The 9,542-nt window shown below is 42.3% G+C and overlaps 2 pseudogenes across 2 annotated transcripts; both read left to right on the top strand.

Moving 5' to 3' along the window:
- Positions 1-455: 455 nt before the first annotated feature.
- Positions 456-1,092, top strand: LOC307106073 (small ribosomal subunit protein eS6-like; annotated as a pseudogene). The gene has a single exon. The product of its transcript is annotated as a small ribosomal subunit protein eS6-like (transcript).
- Positions 1,093-5,650: 4,558 nt separating this feature from the next.
- Positions 5,651-6,002, top strand: LOC307106418 (small ribosomal subunit protein eS26-like; annotated as a pseudogene). The gene has a single exon. The product of its transcript is annotated as a small ribosomal subunit protein eS26-like (transcript).
- The last annotated feature ends 3,540 nt before the right edge of the window (positions 6,003-9,542 follow it).

Below are 9,542 nucleotides of genomic sequence, written 5' to 3'. Positions count from 1 at the left end.
TTTTTACATAATACAAGCAGAGATGCACTTGTGCATGCACACACACGCACACGCACACACACACACACACACACACACACACACACACACACACACACAGATTTAAGATGACTACAAGAGTTTTGGCCTGAGCAACAGGAGAGACAAAGTTGCCATGGGATACCTGGGGAAGACAGCAGGAGGGATAGTTAAAGGGGCACAGTAAGGAGTTCTGTTCTGGACATGTTACATTTGAGGTTCCTATTAGACTTATAAGTAGAGATAAGTTGGCTATCAGATGTTGAAGTATGAAGTTCAGGGGAGAAGTTCATGCTAAAGATATAAATTTTGGAATTAAAAAAAATAATATTCACTATATGTAAGTCCATGGAACTGGATGTGATCTGCAGGGGGATGAGCACAGATAGAAAAGAGCTGTCTTTTGTGGCACCTTGGAGGCAGATGGCTGCTTCAGGATGAAGCTGAGCATCTCTTTGGCAGCCACTGGCTGCCAGAAACTCATTGAAGTGGATGATGAACACAAACTTTGTATCTTTTGTGAGAAGTGTATGGACACAGAAGTTGCTGCTGCTGAGAAGAATGGAAAAGCTATATGGTTTGAATCAGTGGTGGGAATGACAAAGTTTCCCCATGAAGCAGGTGTCTTGACCCATGGCCATGTTCACCTGCTGCCGAGTAAGGGGCACTCCTATTATAGACCAAGGAGCACTGGATAAAGAAAGCTCTCACCTGTTGGGGGTAGCATTGTGGATGCCAATCTGCTTGTTCTCCAGTTGGTTACTGTAAAAAAAGGGGAGAAAGATATTCCTATTCTCACTGATATTATTGTGCCTTGGGCCCTAAAGAGCTACCAGAATCCACAAACTTTTCAAGTGGAAGATGATGTCCACTAATATGTTGTGAGAAAGCCCCTCAACAAAGAAGGTAAGAAACCTTGGACCAAAGCACCCAAGATTCAGGGTCTTGGTTACTCCATGTGTCCTGAAACACAATGTACTGAAGAAGCAATGTCCTAAGAAAAATAAGGAAGAGGCCACATAATATGCTAAACTTTTGGCTACGAGAATGAAGGAGGCCAAAGAAAAACTCTAGACACAGATTGCCAAGAGCTTCTACCTCTAAGTCGGAATCCAGTAAAAAATGAGATTTTCCAAGAGTAACAGATAAATAAGAACAGAAATTTAAAAAAAAAGAAAAAAGAAAAGAGAGGAGACCTAGAGATTGAACTCTGGAGTACTCCAACATTTAGAGATGAGGAGAAAGTGGAGACACAGAAGGAGCAACCAGGAAAGTAAGAGAGGATGATCCCGGAGGCCAAATGAAGAGAGTGTTCAAGAAACACTCGGTTCAAGAAAAAAGGACTAATCAACTGTGCCCATGGGGTCAGGTCAAACTGGCTCAAATCCCCATTTCTACATATCATGGCATAGCCAGGGTCTCTTTCCAGTATTTCCCGGTAGTCTTGCACAAGAAGATACTGCATTTTTCCAAGTTGCCTCACACTCCAGGGTCTGCTTGCTTAGAATTCTTAGTCTCTACTTTGTATTTTGATTCCTCTGTGTACATCCCCATTTTACTACCATATCACTGTACTGGAGACTTCCCTGACCTTTCCACACAGTCCACTAACTCCAGGTTGCATGTGAGGTAGATTGAATGAGAGATTTTTGGAGCACATGCAGTGTGACATCACAGGGCAGCACAATATCCAATGAAATGAATTAGCCAGGAAGGCTAGGTTTTGCTGTGGTAACAATAAAACCCAAATATCAGTGGCTGAAACCAACAAATATAACTTCTCCAATGGGCATGCAAGATTTGTGCACTTCACCATATACACATTTTGTCAACAAAACAAACACAAAACACAACCTGCAAACAAATATTTGGCTCACTTAGACATATGTATGCTGAAGTACTTAGGGATGATGGATACTGATGTCTGTAACACTATGAAATATATTAAAAAAATGAAATGGATTAATGAGTGGATAGAGGGATAAAAGAATAGATAGCTATGTGATAAAACAAATACAGCAAAATATTAATTGTAGGATCTAGGTGTTGGGTACAAAGATGTTCACTGCAAGCTTCTTTCAACTTCTAAATGTTTGAGAATTTCCATAATAGAATGTTGGAAAAGCCATAGCTACAGCTCACGTTATGCATTAGCATGGGTCAAGCTGGAAGTCTAAATGTCTAAAATACTTTGGATCACCATGGCGGGGGTTGCGGGGGAGGGGGGTGTCAGAAATTCTGGAGGCAATTAAATGTGCTGCATGGAAAGTGACTCCTGGTTGTTGTTGTTGTTTGGGAGAACTAGTTATGTGGTTCCACTCAATTACAGGTGCCTGAGAAGTCCACCTCAACCTCTGTAGCCAGGAATGGAAATATTGGCAATATTGGATGATCATTACTAATGATGTTTTTATGAATGGTTAGACCTCCTGTCCTTTGAGGCCCGTTAGTTGCCTCCACTTCTGGTGAATTGTCAGTGGCAGTATTTTCTATTCCAATTTCAGCTTCTTGCTATGTTTGTTGGGCTTCCCTTTTCCTCTCCCTTCTCCTATCACACTTCTTATTTTCTTGTATAAACATGTTAACTCTGTAGCTTCAGTTCTTCCAGGCTGTGCCTACAGGGCCTCAAGCCCTTATCAAATCTGTCCATGAGCTTGTTTTATTTACGGAGTTTTCCCCGAGAGGAATTTTAGTGTTACCCTCAGAGTAACCACCACCTCCCCTGTCTCCCTGCTTGACCATGTCTCTGTGGCTGGGAGAGAGTGGGTGTGCGTGCAGTGCACTTTGCCTCTGTAACGTGTGGTGGCAGCCATGGGTTTGGCAATTTGGCATGATGGTTAAGAGCAGACAGACCACCTGTTCTATGCTCTAGCTCCCTCACTTCCTGGCTCTGAGACTTGGGCAAAATGCTTCTCTGTGCATCAGAATCCTCTTCTTTAAAATGGGGGATGCTAATAATATTACCTCTTAGAGTTGCTATGAAAAGGAAATGATTTAATTTATGGAAGTGCTTAGGTTTCTAAGGGCTAAATAAGTGGCAGCTATTATTACTAGCAGTAAGTAACCTTAGGCAGACTGCTTAAGCCTTCAGAATGGTATGATTTTTCTACAATCTCCTGATACCAGCCTCTGCATCAAATGACTGTTTCGTGACCATTTTTTTTTCTGCTCATGGCATTGGGGAGTGTTAAATGATCCATACATTTTCAGATTCTGTTTAGATGCAAACCCCTAGAAGGCAGGGACTCTTCATGACTGCACAGCTCAATTGAGGCAGCCACTGCTTGATCAAACCTTGAGAATGATGGTGACAAAGTATTGGGCTTAGATTTCTCTTTTTCCAAATGTCTTCTGGATTCCATCTGAAATTATGAACTACAATGTTTGAAAGTTTACAAAAGGTGACAATTACACAATTGGGGAGACTATTATACCTAATTAAAACAGACCTTTGTTGAATTTTGAAATACTTTCCTTTCTCCTTTTCTTCCCCCACTTCTATAAAGAAACATATATGGCAAGCATTGTGCCAGGCTCTGACAGTAAAGCGGTAACAAAACAAAACAAAACATGGTTCTGGCTCCCACAGGGCTTATAACTAATGGAGATGCAGACAATTAAATTACAGCTTATCTGGGTTGGAATAGAATGAGGGAACGTTACTGGATTTATTATCCAGAAAATGTCTGTGATCTTAAACCTCTCTAATCATATACACATCTTAAGATGGATAACAAGTATCATTTAAGAACAGGAAATCTTAAGACATTGTTAAGATATTTTATATTCATTAGTTTATAGGGTTCCACAGCATCTCTGGGAAGTATTCACTTATCTCTCTATGTCTCTGTGGGAACCATGCCAGAGACGCTGGATAGTCAAGGCCTTGTTCTTAATATGCTTGATGGCCAAGGCTACTCTGAACATGGGAATCTTAATCAGAATATCCAAGGACTACACAGCTGCAAGGCCACAGTGACCTCATGGTACACTGTGCCCTTCTATAGCCCAAATAATTGATGTCACTGTTGGCAACTAGCCTCTTTTGTCTAAGTGGTATAATACATGTTAACCAGCCAGTGTATGGAGGAGGAGCTGAGGTGGGCACAGAGGATGTAGCTACTATGTGAGGCAGGAAAAGAGAGCGGGGAGAGGCCAGAGAGGCAAGAGCGGAGAGCTCAGGTGCCGCTGCTATGTGAGGCTGTGAATGCAGAGGCAGCATGTGGCTGCTCAGATAATGGCTGTGGGTACAGAGGATACTACTGCTTTGTAGGAAAGATGTATTGGTTCACCAGCCAGTGTGCGGCTGCCTATAGAGGACTTTGCTGTAAAGAACTATTTTGTCTGATGGCTAAATGGTGTTAACATAAAAACATTCAAACCTGTAAAGAATTTTTGTGAGTTTATTTGAGCCAAACTGTCGACATATCCCAGGAAGCAGAACCTCAATGAATTGAGATAATGCTCAGGAGATAGGAGGATTACATCTATATTTATACATTGCAATCAAAGGAAGGGACGTAAGTGGATTACATGAAATCCATTGGTGATAGACCAGAGAGGCGGGAGAAAGCAAAGCAGGGAAACCCTGGGATTGGATAAAAGGTAAAATGATAGACACATACTTAGGTGGGTGCAGGAACAATAAACATGATAACAATGAAGGAATTTGTGGTATCTGTCCTGGCACCTAGGCACATTAGGGTGTTCCCCAAGGGGTCCTGAAAAAGGGAAGTTACCCAGACATTTCAAGGGTATGTTAAGGTAAAGGTTGACCTTGTCAGGGAAGATACGGGCCTAGGATGTAACTACCCACCATAACTGCTTTTAGTTAAAGTTTAATTTCAGACCATCCTTTGTGGTTACTTTAGGTCTCTGAGTTTGCAAGACCACCATGCAGGCCTTACCTGAGCTTGTCAGGTTAGCATGTGGCCCCTTTTGTCCACCATGGCCACTGGCTTCTACAATAAAGACTCATTCTTATGTACCCACAACTTCTCATGGCTTCTCCATCTACCATCTGGCATCCAAGAAGGTCCATCCCCTGGCAGAGGGGCTCAGACCCAACAGTTAGTGCAATGGGCAGGGTTTGAGAAGGAACCTGCTCTGACACTTGACATAGTTGTTAGTAGGATTCAGAAGAATATATGGACTCAGAGAAGCTCTGCTCTGGCTGCTCTGACAACCTCCTTCCATCATCCATTCATCCATCCTTCCAAACTTACCAAACAACTCATATTTTCTACCTAGGCCCTCACACAAGATATTGGGTATGATAATATGTGGTTCATATCTTCTATATAGGCCCTCATACAAGATATTGGGTTTAACAATATATGGTTCATATCTTCTATATAGGCCCTCACACAAGATATTGGGTATAATAATATATGGTTCATATATTCTATATAGGCCCTCACACAAGATATTGGGTATAACAATATATGGTTCTAGACCTAGAGAACTTTACCACCAAATAGGGGGTGACAAGAGATAAACACAGTTACTTATAATGATAGGTGTGCTATAGACAGAGGTTTTCTGGGGGAGGGAATTGTTCTGGTTATTTACTGTTATGTAACAATGCATCTAAAAAGTTAGTGGTTTACTCTCTCGGGTCTTTGTTTCCAAGATGACCAAGAAAAGAAGAAATACTGGTCCTGCCAAAAAAGGCCGAGGCCATGTGCAGCCTACGGTATTTGTTGCACCAACTGCGCCCGGTGCGTGCCCAAGGACAAGGCCGTTAAGAAGTTTGTCATTAGAAACATAGTAGAGGCCGCAGCCATTAGGGACATCTCCAAAGCGAGTGTCTTCAACGCCCATGTGCTTCCCAAGCTGTGTGTGAAGCTGCACTACCGTGTAAGCTGTGCCATTCACAGCAAGGCAGTCAGGAACCGTTGTCATGAAGCCCGGAAGGACCGAACGCCCCCTCCCTGATTTAGACCTTCGGGTGCTGCCCACAACCTCCACCAAAGCCCATGTAAGGAGCTAAGTCTTTAAAGAGTGAAGAAAAGTTCTCCGGGGGAAAAATAAATGGAAATTGTACTTAAAAAAGAAAAAGTTAGTGCTTTAAAACAAGAATAGTCATTTATTTTCACACAGTTTCTGCAGGTCAGAAATTCAGGAATATTCTGTGGAGCAGTTCTGGATCAGAGTCTCTGTGAGGCTGCAGGCAGGTTGTGGCCATCCCAAAGGTTTATTCACTCACCTGTCTGGGAACTGTGCTGAGAAGGGTGGGGGCTGGAGCATATGGAGCAGTGGGGGACCTTCAGACATCTCTCTGTATCTCCGTTTGCTTTCTCCACATAGCCTCTCCTGCTGGTGGCTTCATGGACTTCCTACAATGTGACTCAAGGCTCAGAGTGTGCAGGACTTTAAAGGCTTTCATGCCTTCTGTCTTGGAAGGACTTGCTCAAGGTCACCATGAGGAGAAATAGATTTCACCTCTTGATGGGGGAGAGAAAACTTACATGTAGAAATAGAAATATTTCTGTGGTCATTTTTAGAATGCCCACCACAGCAGCATCTAATATTTTTCTTAATGGAATTGTGTGCAGGGAAAGTGCCAGGGAAGCCTCCACAGCTGAGGTGATGTTTGGGCATTGTTAAAAGATTGGTAGGAGTTGACAGTCTAGATTAGATAAGTAAGATATGCCTATTGTTCCCATTTTGTATATGGGAAAGCAGAATCACAAAAGGGTTGGTAAATACACCTAAGGTCATGAACTTTCATAATGGAAATGCTGGAAATAGTTTCTAGTTTTCTGAACCTCAGGTCAGCTCTTGAGATAGCCAGGAGATCCTCACCTGGGCGTGGGCATTTCCTCACCCCAGCCCCAGAAGGCACAAAGGTCTCCAAGGGTGGGACCTGAGAGCTTTTATATATCAAAAGAAACATGCATTAGAAAAGGCAAAAAATGCTGTATTAGATTCTATAGCTGCAATTAATTGTAGACCCCTTTGTTGAGTTCTTTGATTCTAAAATCTATCATTTAATTAACCAAGAATCCTATATAATAAAAGGCTAATATGCAAATTGTCCCCTTGGGAGTTTAATCGGGAGACCAGAAGTTTGATTGCTCGCTATGACATATGCTGACTACCAGGGCGTGGCACAGAACATAGTGGGCAACCAGCGGCAGAGGTGGGGTGCTGAGGGAGCAAGGGAAGGAGGAGGCAGGGAACCTAATTGGCCCTGATCACCGGCTGGGCCTAGGTACCCTACCTGTGCACGAATTTCATGCACTGGGCCACTAGTCCTTAATACAAAATCTCAGATACCAAAGATTCTAGGAAGTATACTTTAAGAAGGAAAGAAAATCTTTACTTCATGGAGTTAATGCCTTAAGTAGCACCAGGTGAACTGATGAATTAAGTTAGAGAATTATTGTTTTCCCCTCATGTCCATTTTTTGTAGACCCTCGGAGATTACTGAATGACAAGAGTACTCTTTCCTTAAAGATCTTAAGGTCAATAAATTTTTATTGAGAACCTGCTAGGTGCCAAAACTGTTATGTGTTGGGAGAACAAAATACACACACTATAGTATTTTCTCTCAAAAAGCCTACTCAACTTTGATACAGAATTTTTGGACTGGAACCCAGATTCTTTGTCTGCCAGAATCGAAGAATGAATTCACAGACAGAAAGTGGTATAGCAAAGGTGGAGATTTATTGAAGAACAAGTACAGACTCCCACGTAGGGAGAGGGAAGAGTCCCACAGAATGGACTCCCACGTGGGGAGGGGGAAAAGGGTCCCACTGGATTCCTTTTCCTATGGTTTATAAAGGTTGCAGATCCTGGTGCCTGATATCCCCTCTGATTGGTCAATATTCCCCTTTGACTGGTATAGTAACTCCTGGGCTCAAAAGAGTTACTTATTGTTTTCCTATTCCCTTTGGGCTTTCTTCTCTTTATTTTGTAAATATAGACCTTTCTTGGCTACTTCCAGTTTCCTTGTCTTATGGAAATACACTATACCTGTTGCTGCCTCCTTGTCTTATGGAGATGTAACTGCACCTGGCTTCCTTGTGTTATGGAAATGTACCTTCTCCCAGTCTGCAGCCCTGCACTTTTCCATGGATTCCAATTCTAAAAAATCCCTAAACCTGCCTATGTTCCCCCAAAATTCCTGCTTCAACTTGAGTGCTGAACAAGAAATGTTATGGTATATAGATGTGTATGTACTGCTCTGCTGGTATTTGAGTTGGTTTGGGAGAAAGGGCAATCCTGCAGAAGATGGTGGCGGGGTAAGGAAGGATGTGTAGAAGTTCCCCAGGCAAAGCTGGTGGCAGGCAGGGCAGAATGAAACATAATCTTTTGAAGCTTCATGCAATTCAGGATTAACTGGATTGGTAAGGATGGTGGATAAAATAATTTTCTCTCCTTCTGGTGTGTTAGATTCCATTTGTCCACATCAATGGATTTCCTTAGCCAGCGTCTCACTGTATCTTTATGGGTCAGATATAGAACTAATCTATTTTCTCATTTGCTTCAAAAGAAGAAAAATATTATAAATACATAAACGGAGTAGCAGTAACTGCATTTCAAATCCTCTTTGTATGGTTTATAGTGCTGAAATTCCCATGCGTTATCAATACCAACTTTTCATTTCAGGTTGGTTTGGATTTTGGATGTATGAAATAATCTTTCAGGACTCATTCCTTTGGTTATTGAAGGCAGGATTTAACTCCGTTTTCAAATGTGTTTGTATTTACAATCTCCTCCTTAAACTGCAAGAGGGGCTATGTCTTGCTTTAACAGTAACTTCTCAGTTTCCAACAAATTTGATTTGTGGCCATTGGGGAAAAGCAGGATCAAGGATCTTCAGACAGAATTTCCAGAACCTTTAGTTACAAGCTTTGCATTGGTCTCTCCAGAGATGCTTTCTCAGATAATTTTCTGAGGCCTGTTCTGTCTTAGGTACTTAAATGTGCCTGGGTCATCACCACATGATAGTGGCAAGACCTACACACACACACACACACACACACACACACACACACACACCCCTCAAAAATAGTCACAACTTAATTGCCCGACAATGGGGGAATGTATACATAAGCTGTGGCACAGCCAGGCTGTTGAATGCATTGCTGTGTTGAAATGAATTGTAACTGCACAATCAATTGTTCTGTGCTGCCTGTCACTACTTGAGCCAATTAAGCAGAGACAGGGTTGAATCATATATGAGCATTTATCCCAATAATGCCAGCCGTATGGGAGAGCAGCAGGTCATCCACAAAAATCTTTTCTGCCTCACCATAAGCCAGCTGCTTATATTGGGTAAAAGAACAAAGATTACATGGGGAAGTAGGCAAAGGGATGAATTGTTATGCAAAATGGGCAGTTTACAGGTAATGTAGCTGGGGGTTTCCAAAGGCCTGAGGTATGCAAAGGGTTAGGGGTTTTCAAAGCGCTGTCGCCTCTGGTTTCTGCGACAAGGTTGGTAACCTTTCTGTGATAATAGGCAGCTCCCAGATGTAGAGGGTGGGCTGAATTTCCAGGTGAGCTTCCAGGTCCAG

Source organism: Cnephaeus nilssonii, assembly GCF_951640355.1.
Source record: "Cnephaeus nilssonii genome assembly, chromosome: 10".
In the NCBI taxonomy this organism is placed as follows: domain Eukaryota; kingdom Metazoa; phylum Chordata; class Mammalia; order Chiroptera; family Vespertilionidae; genus Cnephaeus; species Cnephaeus nilssonii.
The sequence above is the reverse complement of the archived record's forward strand: the minus strand, read 5'-3'. Positions and strand labels throughout refer to the sequence as shown.